General features: G+C 40.6%; 1 protein-coding gene across 2 annotated transcripts in view; it reads left to right on the top strand.

Annotated features, from left to right (window-relative positions):
- Positions 1-203: 203 nt before the first annotated feature.
- Positions 204-16,919, top strand: part of APBA1 (amyloid beta precursor protein binding family A member 1) — an 86,728-nt gene continuing 70,012 nt past the window's right edge. The window contains exon 1 of one of the 2 annotated variants that reach the window (XM_077172073.1): positions 204-310. The gene's annotated coding sequence lies outside the window, so the exon portion shown is untranslated. Of the gene's footprint in view, positions 311-698; positions 872-16,919 lie in introns of those variants that run through there. The other variant, XM_054652514.2, reaches the window with a different exon arrangement.

Genomic DNA, 16,919 nt, shown 5'->3' on the forward strand with positions numbered 1-16,919 from the left:
TCTTCTTCTTATTTTGTTTAAATACCATAAAATGCAAGACACTATCTTGAGGACTTCAGGATTTTGTTTGCACGTGTGGAATCACTGAGACAGTTAAGTACAGGGAGCAGGAGCTTGTAGAATATACGCGAGATAGTTTACAGCCCGACTATAGATGCAACGCTGTGTTTGCGTACACGAACACGGGCGCAGGTATTGTGGGAAAGAGGCACTGCCAAGCCCTTCCTAGCATAGCAGTAAGCCTCCCTGCAGGCTGCGTGCGCAATTTGGTTAGCTGTGCTGCACCTCGGTCTTTGCAGCTTCTCCCCAGGTGAGGAGGACGACCAAGGCCCGCTCGCAGCTGCCATGCGGATGGGGCGCATGGCACACCCACCCTCACACCTCCTCACCTCCTGGGCCACCGAGCCTGCGGGGCCCGTGCCCAGGGAAGGTGAGACGGACAGGTCGGTGCCCGGGAGGCCTCCCTGGCTCCGAGCTGCCCAGGCGCTGCCAGCCGGTCCGGAGAGCGCCGGGCGTGTGACCGGCGCGGGGCCGGGGCAGGAGCCGCGCTGGGAGCAGCCGAACCGAGCCGCACCGACCCCCGACCCCGCCGGGCCAGTGGGGCGGCACCGCCCACGCCCGTCGGGGCCCGCTCCCGCCGGGAGGCAGCGGGAGGGAGGGAGGAAAGGAGCGAGCGGGCGTGCTGACGCGTGAGGGCGGTGCGGCGGGAGGGGCCGGCCCGGGCGGTGCTGGCGGCGGCAGGAGGAGGAGGAGGAGGAAGATGGTGGCCGCGGGAGGAGCGGCCGGCTGCTGGGCTTTCCGCCCTGCGCTGCATCGCCGCCCCCGCCGGAGCCGCCCTGCCTGCTGAGGAGGCGGCGCGGACCCGCACCAGGTGCGGAGGGGTCGCGGCCGGGAGCGGGAGGGGGGGTCCGGCCGCGCCCCCGCCGCGGTGTCGGGGCGGCAGCGGGCCCGCGGGGCGGGTTCCCGGCGCGGGATGCCGGGCCTGTCCCGCCCGCAGCGGGTGCCGGGCCGGTCCCACCCGGCGGCTCCCGCCCGCAGCGGGGTGCGGGTGCTGCGGCGGCCTCTGTCGGGCTGCGTGGGCGTGCGCGCATCTCCGAGCCAGCGGGGCAGCTCTGCACCTGCCCCGGGCTGCGGGGAGCGGCGCCAACGCGGCCATGACCGCCTCCATCCCGGCCTCTGGCGAGGCATTGCGTGCTTTCCCTCCGTTTATTTGTTCCATTATTTTATTTGGTGGGGGTGGGGTGTGTGTAGAATAATGTCGTGTGGAGCCGTGGACCTGAAATCAGTGCGCTGATTTGCTGTTTTTTATTTTTTCCTACGCGCACCTTTTCTGTGGTGGAAAGGAGAAATGGTGGGGGGCGGGGGCAATGTGGGGATTTCGCATCCGGCGATCGGATGGTCGCCGTCGCAGCAGGACAGTCTCAGCAGCCCTTTCCGTCGGGAGATGTTGCCGGGGTTTGCGGCCGCGTCCCGGTTTGCAGCAGGGAACCCAAGGGGGCCTGTATCTCCCCGTCCTCCCCGTGGAGCATGCTCTCCACCCCTGGGCTGGGGGGAAGGTGACATCTGCTACCATCACGTTCTGCTTTTAGGAAATGGAAGACGTCTTGATTTTTTTTTTAATTTTTTTTTTTTTTTTTTCCCCCCCGGAGAAGCAGTTTGAAAACAATGATTGCCTAAATCACAGTCGCGGTCAGTGCAGCGGTGTACATTACATCTGCTTTCTGTAAGGATCAGAGTCAATAGGAGCAGTCTACCAAGACTTGTTTTACTGCCATCATAAATCTTCTCTTTAAGAGAGATGGGGATGTGGGTCTAGGATGGAAAACTACATCTTTTTGCTTTCCCCTGTTGTAGATTTTTCGGGCTATGGAATTGCAGTTTGGTTTAGAGAGTGCATTGCAGATCTGGCTGCTTTCATAGCTGCTGAGGAACTAGAAGGCAGAGATGTTTGCCTGACTCTGCATACATTAAGAGTGAGCTAATGTGGGTGTAGGGCAGATCAGCTATGTAGCGTTTTTCTTGTCTTTGACATGCGTCACATTACACCAGCTAATGAGAGTACACCCAGGTGGCTGCAGTTTTGAGACTGCTCTGCAGCTGTGGCCCATGGGGTCCCAAATAACTTGCCAATATTCCAGTCATAGTACTCCTAGTTCTGCTGCATTGCTGTTAAATCTGGACCACCTGCACCTGCCTTTGCAGCCCATATCAGGAACAAGCATGTGATGTCTATTCTTCCCAAAAGGTGATGGTGCCATAGAATGTGTTTATTCTCTATGTGCTGCCAAATCAAAAGTGAGGTGCAGGTTTGCCTTTATCTCTAGTGCTGTGAGAGAAAGGAGCAGGATAGACTGCCCAGAAGTGCTGTTCAGGAGGGAAGGAGAACAGTTACTATTGAATTCTGTGCATTCATGTGTGTTTGTACAGAAAAATAAAGTGTTGGGTGAATAATAATGGACGACCACAAGAAATTCTGAAAAAGCAGAACATTTAGTGTTGTAGCGTACCTTAGATGTTTTGGATGTGTAATGAGTGAAATGTAAACCTTAGTGAAAGACAGCTTGCCTTCCTTGGAAAATGTGGTCTGAGATTAATATATCAATGAGCTTTTAGGCCAAACTGATTTCTACAAAGTAATGGTGGTTCAAGGTTGGCTGGATGCTGTGAATCATGTAATTCATTGCTCTGAATTTTGTAGCTTAGTTGTAGCTTAAAACGATATTTCTATTTTACATTAGTGCGTTATCTTCCCTTAAAATAGCAAACGTTCTGGCTACTATGCTGTCTTTTAACAGATGCAAGGCCAGCCTATTGAAAGGCTATCAAAACTATTTACTGATTAGCTCTTCAGCTCAAAAATGTAAGAATGCTGGGAAGGTGATTTGGTACATATAGGTAGATAGAAAAGATAGTTCCGGTGTGTGAAGAGGGAAACATGCCAAAGCTTTTTAGTATAACCCTGTTTGGTTACTTAATATGAAATCCTTTATGACAAGTTTGCAATTTCATATATATTGGGAAGGGAATGCATTCTGGTATTTTGTTTTTCATTTTCTTTCTTTTTTTTTTTTTTTTAATTGACTAGAATTGCCTTCATGTATTTAAAACATGGGAGCTAATGCTTTAGAGGAGATTTTGTGATATGGGATGTGGTGGACACCAAAGGTGAGAATCTTGTAGTCCATCATCTTGTAGTCCACCATGCCCTTATTATTTTGAGGATCTTATAAATCTGAAGATTTTGTTTGCTCTGTGGTAATGTAAGTAATCCATAACACTTTGAATAAAGGGAGTACTAATTTTGAGGCTAAAGTTTGTGTCATCTATCTAAATGGGAACGCAAATGAGAAACCTGAACTCTTTGCATATGAGATCTGAATAGATTTTAATTTGACCGGGAACTGGCTTCTGACTTTTTTGATACTGTTTTAATCCACAGTCACATGCAATGCTTATGTTCTTAAACTTAGAAAGCCTTCAATATGAGGATTGTGTGCATCTTTGAAATGTAGATAACATTTTGTTTTGTAAGCAGTGCTTATCAGCACTACAGCCAGCAGAAAAGTCATGAGGGTAAAACAAAATGGAATCTCCTGTTCAGCTGCTTGTTTTGTATTTTTAACAGGCCAGTGTGGCCAGTCATTTGCAGTGGTTTTGTTGCTTGGCTTTAGATTGTGTCAGTGTGTGGTAATGTTTATTACAAGCAAAAGCAGGAAATAACTAATTGTAAGTCCAGAAAACGTAGCTGGGAAAATAAACACCATGTTGCTATATGTATGTGAGTTCAGGGTTAGTAACCAAAACTACTGAACATGCTAAAAAACCAAAAAAAGGAATTACAATATAAAGTTCAGAGTCTTCAGACAAAATGCAGGAAAAATCAAGCTGAGAGCTCAAACTTTTCACTTGTGTCCCATGGCCTAGATACTTCAGGATTTTTCCCTTGGCACATGAATTGTCTGTTATTGATCATAGCTGCTCTGGATTTACATGAGATTATGAATTAAAAGAATCAGATCTTTTTTCTTGAGATCTTAAAAAAGATTATTAAAAATATTAGAAGTTTTTAATAATTAATTTTTAATTAATATTCAGTTTAATACATGTTGTCCATAGGCAGTGTGGCTTGATTAATTAAATCTTAACTTTGAACAAGATCATATTACCATAGTCTTAAGTGAAGCCTTGATAAGTGCATTTTTAAATGTGTTTTTCTGGTTTCCTAGAAGGTGAAGATTCCTTCTTAGTGAGTGTTCTAGCAAACAACCCTTTGCTCATTTATTTCCAACAGATTGCCAGTTATACGTATTGCATAGGGGTTAAAGGTTTCTGAGAAACAGATTGATTGGTTTTTCTTCACAATAATGATTGATTTGGTAAGTCACTGCTGGTAAGAGGCTGCTAAGAGCAGTGTGATAGTATTTTTCTGTTTCCACTGCTCACATCAATGTTCTGCCAAAAATCTGCACGTTTGTTGCTTTACTGAAGGGGCCTAGGGAAGCATCTTTATTTGGTGCTTTCACAAATGCAGGCATGTGATGATAATGTCTGTTCTAATTCTGAAGAAATAAATACAAAAGCAGTACAATGGGTGCATGACAGCTGTGGATGGCAGAGGACTTAGCTGAAGATACTCCAGAACCATTAGAATGTGTGTTTTCACACTAAACCCTTTCTGCTAGAAACCATCCATGTTGACATGAGAGGAGGAATGAAAGTGCAATTCCATTTCTGGGGAGTTCTGTTTGTACTGAGATGCTGCTAGGCAGGTGGCATCTCACCAGGTCTGTCATGTCTCCTGTGGTGATTTCTGTCTAATTAAAGATATGTACTGGGAGAAGTTTCCATCACCCACAAGCCTGTGTAAGTAGCTGTCTGTGGATAAGCAGTGGGGCTTTGAACATTATCGAGGAAGCTAAAATAAAGGTATTAGAAGTATTTAAAACAATATCTAGTCTGCATGAGGTAAACCACACTGGGAGCCTCTGTTTTTCCTATCACTTAGCAAAAGGAGGAGATGTCCTTTGATGTTCTCCAATTAAAATGAAAAATTCAGAATGTTTAAGTACTATTTTTTTTAGGCATATACCTTCCCCTTTGTGTTTTCCAGCCTGTTCTTGGGCTGTTTGGTCCATCAGATCTTGTTCACAAGGCAGCAATTAAGAATTGAGTCTTTTCTTTCTGATGAGCACTTCCATAAATGCTGCTTTCCTTAAGAAGATGACCACCTTGTCACCCATCTGAGAAAAATGTAATTGTAGGGAGTGAAAGACTTCATTAAAATCTGTGAGTTAGTCACAACTGGGCAACACATACCTGGAATTTAGGCTGAATCCTTTTGGTGGTAGTTCCTTTTTCCAACTATTTTTCAGAGTTTTTTCAAACTCTTCTGAACCTTTTCTGTATATCAGGAACATGCCTGCTGAATTTAATTTTCAAACTCTGAACTCAAAAGTTGAACACAGGTCAGAAAAACACAAGAACAGCAGAGCCACGGAGGCTACAAAACTTGCTCATTTTGGCAAAGCTTATTTGACTACCCTACACTGACTCACTTTTGCCTTATTTTTTCCATTTTGGGGATGCATGTCAGGATGAGAAATGCCTTTCTGTATGTATGTGGTTAAGGTGTTCATTCAATATCTAGTATTTATTGGTTTTGATTTGATTAAATATTTTCATTTCTCTGCAAGAATTTTCACTTCTGTACCTAAGACAATAGCTTTCTGATCATTCTTCTTGTGGTGGTCATTCTGATTTGAGTTTTTTCTTAATAAACATGCTTTCTCAAAACTTGGATGAACAAGAACTTATGATCTGGGTAAAAGGAAGGAGGAAGAAAAAAGAAAGAACATAATGCAAGTTTTTAAACATACACAACTGTGACCTGGTTTTCCTAATATATGCTCAAGTTTTATTTGTGGATTTAAAAATTTTTATTTATTTATTCTTATATGTAAGTTGCAGTTCATGCCAGCAGTTTTAGTGTTACCGTGTATTTGTGTAGTGTCTGTTCTGATGGGACTTTGATCATGTTTGAAATCTTGGTGCTTTGGAAGTCTTGAATGTGACTCTTTAGAGTAAATAAAATTAAATTGGGAAAAACATTTTTAAAAGAAGAGCCGAGACTAAAAAAGCTCTCACCTGAGTCAGGTAAAGAAGCATGGAGTAAAAGCTCTCGCTTCAGGCTTTTCTCAGGCTAACATCAGCAGAATGCTTTAATACTTCAAATCCAAAAAACAGGCAAAACCAGTAGGTTCTTTATATGTTACTGTCCCAGGTAAATGTTAGGAGGGTGGGTACTGCCTCCACTGTTGGAAGAAGAGATTGGTATGTTGTTGTATGGTGTGTGGGGAGCTAAGGTTTTTTCTGTTCTCTTTCCTTAACAGCTTTCTCACACCAGCTTTTTTATGATCACAGAGTAATTTGAATTGGAAAGGATCCCTGGATGCCATCTGATCTAAGCTCTGCTCAAACCAAATGACTGAGACAAGGGCTGCACATGCCATGTTTGTAACTCTTGGCTTAATCAGGGCAGGAAACTCTCAAGATGGAGTGCTGTGCCTCTCATGGTATCCAATACCAGCTCATGCAGCAGGTTTTGCTAGAGTCCTGGTGGGGTGGGATATGACTGCTGGACAGAGGCCTTCCTCCAGTCTGCCCTCCTCATCCTCTGCTGAAGAAGCTGCCATGCAGAAAGCTGCTTGCTTTGCTGCTGGCATTTGGGGCAGCAGGAGTGTTGGGGTGAAGGGCCTGTACCATGTGTTCTTACCACTACCATTCTCCTTAGGAAAGCACTGAAATACAGGTGTGTTGGCTGTATTAGCCAAGGCAATGACCTCAAATTTATTTTTTTAGATGGTCAAGATGGAGGAAATTATTGCTCACTGGTTTAGAAACTTATGTTCTTGGTATGAATTTATTTTATAGCGGTTTCAAAATTATAGCACTCTTTTTAAGAAATGGAAGATTTATTAAACAGCATACCTAGTGTGTATGTGCAATGCAGTCACATTTAACTTAATGAGAAAATCTCTCCCACTAAGAAGGCTGTGGTGAGGTGACAAAAATTTGTATTAAATAGGCATCAGTGCAAAACCAACCTTTAGCTTTGTAATTCCATTGCATTTTTAGTGGACATTTTACATACCCTTTCCCCTTGGTGTGTATTTCTGGTATTCACAGCTGTTCTGTATTCACCTTTTGTCTCAGAGTGATAAATAAGGATGAACTCAGGGTTCTGCTTTTGCTTAACAATTATCATTCCTTGCTGATAAATGATTAATGTAATCCACTTATGAGATTGCCACAGCATCATTCAGATTTTGGCATCCTAATTTTATTTCATAACAATGAGAAAATCCCAAAGTCCTCAAAATCTTCCTCTTGTGGGACCAAGCTGCAAGGTGCATGGGAAGGAGATGTTTGAGCTTGATGCCTTCTTGGCAGGGAGATGGGCATTAGCCCAAGGGGACAGCGCTATAGTTCATAATATTGACTCTGCATTAGCTTCAGCATCAGCTTCCTGATGGTTAGTCTGACTGCCTAGCCCCAGTTCAAAGTTGTGTCCAAGTCAGGCAGTTCTAATGTGTTGTATTTTCAGTGTGACACCCTTTGGCCCATACTGATTCTAGTTGCAGTTAAAGTTGAGTGTGGGCTTAACAGATCCTTACATATCTTTCTATTTCTTTACCTTAGTAAACTGTAACCACTGCATGTCTTTAATTCAGCTTAGGTTAAGCTGCTTTTGAATGCAAATTTAAAAGCTACATGAAACATTTATATTTAAGAGTAACACAGACTTAATGCTTTGATCAACAATATTTCAAACATATTTTGGATTAAAATCAAACTACACTATTAAAAAAAAAACAACAATCCTAGTATTTCTTGTTAGCTACAGACTTGGTTATTTCTGGATTTGAAGTCAAAATAACCCAGCTTCTTAAGCAAAATTTTTTTGTGTCAAAGAAGGCCAAGTAAGTAAGCTGGAAAGAGGAGAGAAGAATATATTGCTTAGGATGTGTGCATGTGTGTAATTTTTTTTTTAAATATAAAGTATTCTTAGTAATATATTGGATAACTCTTTGGGTTGTATTGGTTATCCAGGTGACATGGAGCATCAGCTGATGTCTTCCATTGCTCTGGGTATGACAGTGCCTGTGTCACTGGTGTCTCATTGTTAGCCATCATTGACCAAGGACAAAGGAGATCTGGTTCCCTGTCAGACCCCCTTCAGGATAAATTGCCTCCTAATAGCAAGTAGAAGGAGTTTAAGCTGAATGTCAGCATGGAAATATAGTTGTTTGAAAACTAAATACTAGAAGCACAATTGCAGCTTGTATATAGTTAACATTCATACAGTAGATTTTCAGAAAAGTAGAAAGGTCCATACTTCAAAACTTGATTGACTTTTGGTGATTCTCTAGGAATTAAAAGTGGAGTGAACAACCTTTTTGTGCATGGAGCAAAGGCAATTTTTATATATCACATTTCTGGTGTGTAAATTCATATTTTATTGAACATACATTTTCTTCAGCCACTTTTTCCATGAAGATAATGACTAGAGGTTCAAATATTTTTTTTTTCCTTCTAGTATGTAACTGTTGAAGCCTGGACAGGTCACGACTCAATTTTGATCTTCAGCATTAAATCTGTGTTATGATCTTGTAAGCAGTGGCATCCTCAGGCACTGTAGTGCAAGTTCATATATGTACACCAGGTATAATATGGATAGCAGAATAGCATGAACAACAGTAAGGTAAGAGTTCCTTTTTTGCATTGAGAAATAGAACTTTATTTGTATGTGAAAGAAAGGGTTTTAGCTGCTTGCCCAAGACCCTTGTGTTTTCAAATAGCGGTGTGTAAACCAGTAATTTTAGGGCCATTGGCCATTTGAAACACTAAGGGTTATGTATACTTTTTTAGGTATTTTACGCCTGAAAACCAGAGGGTGAAATTACAAGGAAGGGATTCACAGGATGGGATAGTCATATGATCTGATTAATTCAGAGTTTCTTGTGATGGAAGGAAGAATATCATATATTTTTCAGTCAAAATAATTCCAAAATCAATCTGAAATTTTAGTAATCATATGAAATGTAGAGACTGAAGGATAATACACAAAAAGCCCTGCTCTTCTTCTGTTTTTGTAATATTCTGTGTCTGTGTTAATATGCTCAGTGTATCAAAAAATCAGGCACATACCTCCTACCTTAAAGACTAACCTCCTCCAATCATGTGCAAATCTATAGTCACTTTATTTACTCTGCTTGTTGAAGACTCCCTCTCTCCAGTGTATGACAGGAATCCCATGACTTCATTTCTTTTTGCAATATCTCACACAATTGTAGTATCTCACACAAGTGTAGTAGTGTACAAACCTCGGTGGCCTCCTTGTCTGTGTTAACTTTTCAGATGTAGTGAGGTACGGAGCAATGTGTGCAGTCCAGATAAAACTCAACCCTTCAGGCAGGTTTCACTGGTCTTCACCTGCCACCTGTGGCCATTCATGCTCACATGGGAAGACATGGTTGCCAGTGCAAAGCCATCACATCTTTGAAATGTGAGGCGTTGTGCTTTGAGTTACCTATAATTATTTGCATTTAGTTTGAATAGCCTGTAATACTGGGGGTTTTAGGAAGGAGGGCTGTGGTTACAGAGAAAAGTTGCTCAGTGTGAAGTGTTCTGCAGCCTCATGGAAAACCCTTCTGTTTTCCACTGGTGCCACCTGATGAGGAAGAGGCCTTGCCCTGTTCTTCTGTCTGATCTGCTTGGACATCAGTCAGTAGCATATGTGAGTTCATAGTGGGGAAAATGTGGGAAACAGAGGAGTCTAGTTGATTTTTTTTTCCCCTCTAGGAAGACAAATTAGGATGTTGAAAGTGCAAAAAAAATCAGTCACCTTCTCTGGCAGTATGCAGGGAGCTTGAAGGCTGGCCACAGAAGCAGGTTATTTAGGAAAAAAAAAAGAGATTTGACTGAGACTTTCAGTTGTGTGTAGTTCATGTTCACCTGGTCAAACTTCACGAAGCCTTGCAAACACTGTGGCTTTTGTTATCAAGTCCAAATTTTAGCATTATTTTTGACTGAAGTTATTGGTACAGTGATTACACTTTGGCAGGGAAGTGATTATCAACATAAGTTTTCCATGTTGATGCCTATCCCTGCTCTTAAAAGTTGCATCCTATTTGGAGGAGAGGAGTGGGGAAGGGAAGAGATTTGTGTAAGTGGAGCATCCATCTGGTGTATTTTGATGACACAGCCTGTTGGTGTGTTGTTACTTGCCGTAACCAAGGCAATGCCAAATACATAACAAGGACTTAGCATACAATGTAAAAAGCACCTGCTGTTGTGCCTGAATTACATATTCAGACTGCTGTGATTTCTGAAGTCTGTTTATTCTTGAACACTTGTTTGTTAAATGAATATTTTGAAGACACTTGAAGAACCAATGACCACAGCTGTTTTAAAACAACATTCATGAAATAGGAACTTTTTCTAACTAAGAGGAAGGAATCTCCCAAAAGGTCTCTGACATGCTTTCATTATCCAAAGAGCAAATCTTCTGGCTGCAGTCCTGCTGAAAGAGATGATGTACAGGCCAACATATTAAGCTTCCAGCGTATAAGTCTGGAAGCTATTTTCTGCTAAGGAGAGACTAAAACATTGGAAGTCTAGGCTTTTGTTCTGTTGCTCATCAGCTGTGACAGGCTTTCCTCACAGGCAGTAGTTTGTGAATGCTGTTGTAGTGGCTCCCAAGTCTGCTCTTGCTGATAGTTATAGCCTACCAAATGAGAGCACTGACACTGGGAACTGATGAGATTTTTGACACTTTTGGTTGTGAGGAGGCATTTAAGTGTCAGAAACAAACATGGAGTGAAACTACATCAATTTTGGTACATGTTTTATGAAATGGCTGCGGTATTGTTGGAAATTTCAACCTGGGGACTCAGGGTGGTAGCAATGCCTTCCTTTTTTGTTTCCAGTATTATCTTTATGATCACAGATTCTTCAGTCTCAGACCCAGGTACCTCAGAGGAAACTTTCTTCTATGCTAGTTATAATTGTATTTTCCTGTTCCTAATTGTAGAATGTAAAAATTGCATTCCTCCTTCTAAGGTATAATATCGTCACCATTCAGCTCCATTTCCGTGGTGCTTGTGACAAGTGGAACATAATCTCATGTACATACTGTATTTTGCATCTGGTGTGTTTTGTTTACATGAATAGTTTTGCTGTAGGTACTTTGTATTTTACATGCCTTTGAATTGTTTGTGGTAGAGATTTAGTAATCCTTCTTTTTCTCTTCTCTCCTATTTGTATCTGGTTTGTAAGTAACGTAATGTCTTCTGTTTGTTCTTCTTTGTCCGGAGGAGATTAATTCTTCTGGCTCCAAATGTAGCCCTGTTCATGATTTCACAGTACATGTGGTGTATTTTCCAAGAAAAAACAATGATATAATATATGGATGGATTTTTATATACAAGGGATCAAGGTTAGAAAAAAGCCTTTGCAAAGGATCTGGTGAACCTCTGTTGGAGGTTTGGGGAGAGAATTGCATTTAAACTAAAAGCATATTTTTCAGAAAAAAACACCACCTTTAGCTGTTGAAAATTATTGGACAGTCATGACAGGGTTAGTGGCAGTATGTTAGAGTATAAAAATTGACAGATGCTTGACTATTCTGAACATGGAAACAGCTCCGCAGTTTGGAGCCACTGGCCTAGAGCATCTAAATAAATCTTTGTTATGTAATACTTGGTAGTGGGTGGTGACCATTATGCATAGCTCTGATATATCAGACTCAGGGAAAGTCTTTCCTTTTGCTGTGGCCTTGTGAATTTATGGTCAAAGTAAGAAGTTTTTCTCAGTTTTATATTTCCTTCTTTTGATTAATACTAAATATATTGTTGGGATGCTATCTCTGTGTACATGAATAAGATGGCATTTGGTTTTCTTCTGCCTTGCTGATTAAGGTGCTTAGTGAATTACAAGAACAGAGGACCTCATTGTGCCTGGCATGGACAGTTTCTCTTGTTCATGTCTGCATGTCAAGTGCATGGCACTTCTGTAGTGTCTGATCAGCAAATGAAGTTAGGCTGTTGTTGCTGCTGTGATTCTACACTGCTTTAGATGAGGGTTTGGCTGGTTTATTCAATTTATTAGGAACAAATGCATTCCTGTATTCTTTCTCTATTTTACCGGTAAACCTTACCCTGTCAAAGAAAGAGCTACATTAATTTTGGGCAGAAATTGGGTAGTCTACCCTGTGAAAATGGCATTTTGTTTCTAAATTTAAAAAGGTGGGGGTTTTTTTCCTTCAGTTCTTTACATTTGAGGCATGACGAAAGTCCAAAGCTTTTAATGTCTCTTGTGTGAAGAAAAGGTTTCATTCTGCAAAATATTCTACCTGTTTGAAGAGAGTGAACAAGGAGTACAAGAACTGATTTAAGAGTAATGATAATCTTGATAGCAAGTTTCTAGTGTTGAAGCATGTCTTGATATTGAAGCTCTTTGCTTTAAATGCACTTAAAAACTTTTGAACTCTGCCTAAGTTTTGTGCATTTTACAGCTGGGGTTGCTTGTCTTGTACAAGTAACACAAAGATGTTCACAGGGCAGGAATGATGCTTAATAATTTGAGGAACAAAATGTTACCTCCTTTTTGTTAGTAAAGAGGAATAATCTTACCTTGTAACCATAAAAAACCCTGGTAGAAACAGTCTGAATCAAAGCTATGTATGCTGAGGAGGATTTAACTGGGAATGATATGGTGAGATAGAGAAAGAACTAAGCATTGGAAAAAAAAAATCTCAACACTGATGTCTACCAGACTGTGAAATAATCTCCCAGGGAGTGAGAGAAGATACATGTTCAGAGGAGTGAATACTCAGTGGTGCAAGGGCTTCAGCAATACTGTAGGGAGCAACCCTCAGCTTGAACAACCTCTTTCAGAGGGATTTTCACATAGTTTTGGTTTTACAATCCAGGATGAATTTATCCTTGAAACTTATTTAAGCAGCTTTTCTTTTCTTCTTTTATTTGTCTCTAGATGTAGTTTTCTGATGTGTTTTTAGTGAGGACAACAATTTGATGATGTGGTAAATTATTTTGAACTTTATTTTTGTCCTTGAAGCAGCATTCCATGACTCTTTCACTTGTCAACATTTTTGGGATGATCTTTCAAGTTAGAGTAAAATATAATAAGAGTATGGGAATGTACCTTATCTGTTTGGTCTTACAAAGCAAAATCAGGTGATTGTAGTGTAATTGCATATGGTTATGCTTTGTAGCGATTTTTATATTCCTCTACAGCTGATAGGGATGTTTTTAGCAAGGATCCCCTGTACCAATGGATCTATCTTTGATGTAATTTCACACATTACTACCACAATTTGTGCCACTTGCCTTTCCTCCTTCAAAAATACAGGGGAAGTAAAACCTGTAAAAAAATCAGCTTTCATATGTAAGGACCAGATGGATTCACAGTGAGTGGCAGAGGGAGTGTAATCAAATGCTGGGTATAAAGGAGTTTAGACAAAAATAGTAAAAATTAGGCAAACACTCTCAATGAAATAATGGCCAACATGGGAAGAGGGTTAGTCAGTTTATTTGAAAGTGGTAAAACAGAGATTGATGTTTCAGGGTTAAAAGTGTTGGGAAAAAATAATTGTAAATGTTGTGAGTAACTGTAATAGTAGTGATGAATTAGCAGAAATGCTTCCAGGGAATAGGTTTGGAAAATTCTTTATGGGATTTGGGAGTTTAAATAGTGTAACAAAACTTTTAGCTCCTGATTCTTCGATTTTCTTTCCAGGGAGGATGTCATTTCTAACTGAAGTATCTTTGACTGCCACAGCTACCTATTGAAAGAAGGTGCTGTGTGTTTGTATGGAAAATGTTTTTATGAAAAGGTGAAATAGATATTTTGGTTGCAATATGCCTTGAGCTATTTTAGAACATTTCTCTTTTCTTCCCCATAGGAGGTTCAAGCAGTGCCCCTGTAACCAGAGGATTCTTACTGTTGCTCCTCTCCAAATCTGTCTTCCTATGCTGTTAAAATCTGACGTTGTAGAAATATTTGTTAGTAGTAGAAGAATTACTAACATGATTTCTGTATTGCTGTAATCATCCTGACTTTCATTTTCCATGTTACCCATCACTGTAATACCTTCAGCATACAGAGCAGGCAGTGCTGCCTGTTGCAGGACCACAACTTGCAGCAGACCAAAAGGCAATAATCAGGCATCAAGGCTGTCTCCATTGAGTGAGTGCTGCAGTTTTGACTGCACATGGTGTGACTGCAGTTGTATGAAACTGGTGTTGTGGGTTCAGTGCTACTCAGAATTGAGGAAATCACTGTATGGCATGTCACTGAATTACTTGATTCCTTGGATGTATTTTGCTTGCAAGTATTGAGCAGTGTAAGAGGTTGTACATTTTGTTTCTTCCTTCCTTACCCCTTAGCTTTTCCAACAGAGGGTGTTGAGTGAGAGCTGAAAAACTACAGTTTTCAATAAAGCACCTTTTACAAAATGTATACAGCAGTTACTGATTAGTTTTATATTTTTATGATCTTCTTCCCGCTTTTGAAATCTGTATGAAATCCATTTACTTGACAGCCCTTTCTAGATTTTTAGAATTGGAATAATGGTGAAGTAGCATGCTGAAGTTTGTGTGGTCCCCATAGCTGTGTCCCTGTGTGGGTTGCTGGCTCTGGTGGGGTGCCCCAAAAGACATGCTGCAGCTCTGATTTCTGATGCGAAGCCTGTTGAAACAGCCAAGTTACCTGCTGTCCTGGTGACCTGCCTGCCAGCTGCAATTTGTGACTGCTCTGCTTCTGCTGTGCTGTGTGGGGCGTTTGAAGGCACCAGAAAATCTGCCAGGAGCTCTCAGCTTCTGGGTTTGGTTCTAAGTTTGATAGTAAGTTGTTGATGATGTTGCTGCATATGTAACCTAGATCAGAAGTCATTGAGAGAGTGGTGAAATGGTTGTGCAGAGTTTGTGACTTCAACCAGCATACTAATAACGTTAGCTTTTTCTTTTCAATAAATACAGAACGTGTAATTAAACAACTTCTGCCTGATGCCTGGAGCTTATTATTAAGGGATTTCACAGTCTTCCATGACTTCTGGTAAGGCTCACTAAAGCTTGTGCAGAGGTTTAACTTGAATGTGTATTATTTGAAAAATAGTACAAATACCTGAAAAATACATTTTCTTTGTTTTCTTTCTGTGTAAAGCAGCAATAAAAAGCAGTGGATGTGACATTGCTGCTTCAGTGTTGACAGAGTAAGGAGAAAAGTAATGAATTGATAATCCTCTTTGTGTGGGAGATGACCTTTTTAATTTAAAGTAGCACTTAGTTTATTTTGAGAGTAGTTATTACATTGCATGCTTCTGTTTACATTTTCACTAACTGCTTGCTCTTGAATAGCTTGTAGTAAAGCTCTGTAAAGCCTTTTCCAAGCTATGAATAGGCTAGCTGAGCATGGCATTGTGGAAACCCTGGATAATAGCTGAGGCTATGCTTTTGAGCCTCAACATACAAAATCTCTGAGGTGGAAATTAGTGGGAGTGAAAGGTATTATCAACAGCATATTTTCTGAGCTTAGCCATATCTTACCTAAATGAGGTTTTTTCCCTGGGGATCCCAGGATTGCAAATCTTCAGATATTTGAAAAAGTAGGAAGTAAAAATGTCTAAGAGTCTTAAAGATTTTTTAACTTTTCAAGTCTCACTGTTTTGCTTCTAGCAGAGCTATCCAAGTCCCAAATAGTGATTTTTGCCTTCTCCAGGAATCTAGAAGCAATGTTTTTAATGAGGAGAAAACAATTCAGAGGCATCTGATTTAAATCTCTGTAGCTTTGCTCTAATCCTGCCATTAGCACAAAACTGTATTCAATTTTGATGATTTACTTTTATTTAGAATAAACTGGAGGTTCCTCCTTGCTGTGTAATTTATATGCTTGTTACTTATACTGTCAAAGTCTTACTTAGAAACTGAGCTGAGGTGGCACAGGGGCATTGTGGACCTTGGGAGAACGTGCCCGTATTCTATTTGAAAGATATTTTGCCACACAAGTTCCACATTTCTGCTCTTTTGTTGTTCTTTTTTCTGCTTGTTTTGTTGCTTTTGTTTTTTATGTTGCTCTCAAAAAAGAAATCTGTGTAAATAACATTCTTCCTCCCCTTTGTGAGCTACATGTAGACCATACTCTTCTTATGCATGCACTGTCCTACCAGAATGGCTTGGTTGATGTATGATTTTTTCAAATTTTTGTTGAGCCAACCAAACAAAACCCACCACAAACAGAATTCCTCCAAAACTGTAGAAGCTCATAAATTTGGACTCTGGGCAGCTGTTTAAAGGCAATTTTTCTGTTAATAAGGTATTTTTTTACACTGAGCAGTTAAAAGTTGTTCTCCTCTAATGTGGAGAACATTAGGCTTGCCTCAGGCTTATAAAATTTGAGGGAATTTAAAAAAAAAAGTCCTTCTTATCCAGATCATATTTGTGGGAATGTAGATAGATTGAAAAAATTTCCTGAAACAATAGTCATAATAGTTTCCATGTAAATGACTGAGGTGTTTTAAATTTTCTGTCTTTAACAATACGGATGTATTTTTTTAGATTATGCAGAAACTTTCAAAAGCTTTTAATTACAATTTTGTTTGTTTACTTCTAAGTTTCTACACAATTTCATCCGTATTTTTGGCATTAATAAGAATCATGACACCACACTACCTTGTGCAGAATTCATCAGGGGTTTGTTCATCTGGGACAGAATATATGGGTTAATACAAAAGCTAGTATTGAAATCCTGTGTGTTCTTTTGGGACGAAAGAGGCAGTATTCAGCCTTATTTTCTAGCTATCTTTTTAGCTTCTCCTGGGAGGTAATAGGTGAATGGGAAAA

This window comes from Agelaius phoeniceus, chromosome Z, assembly GCF_051311805.1.
Source record: "Agelaius phoeniceus isolate bAgePho1 chromosome Z, bAgePho1.hap1, whole genome shotgun sequence".
NCBI lineage: Eukaryota > Metazoa > Chordata > Aves > Passeriformes > Icteridae > Agelaius > Agelaius phoeniceus.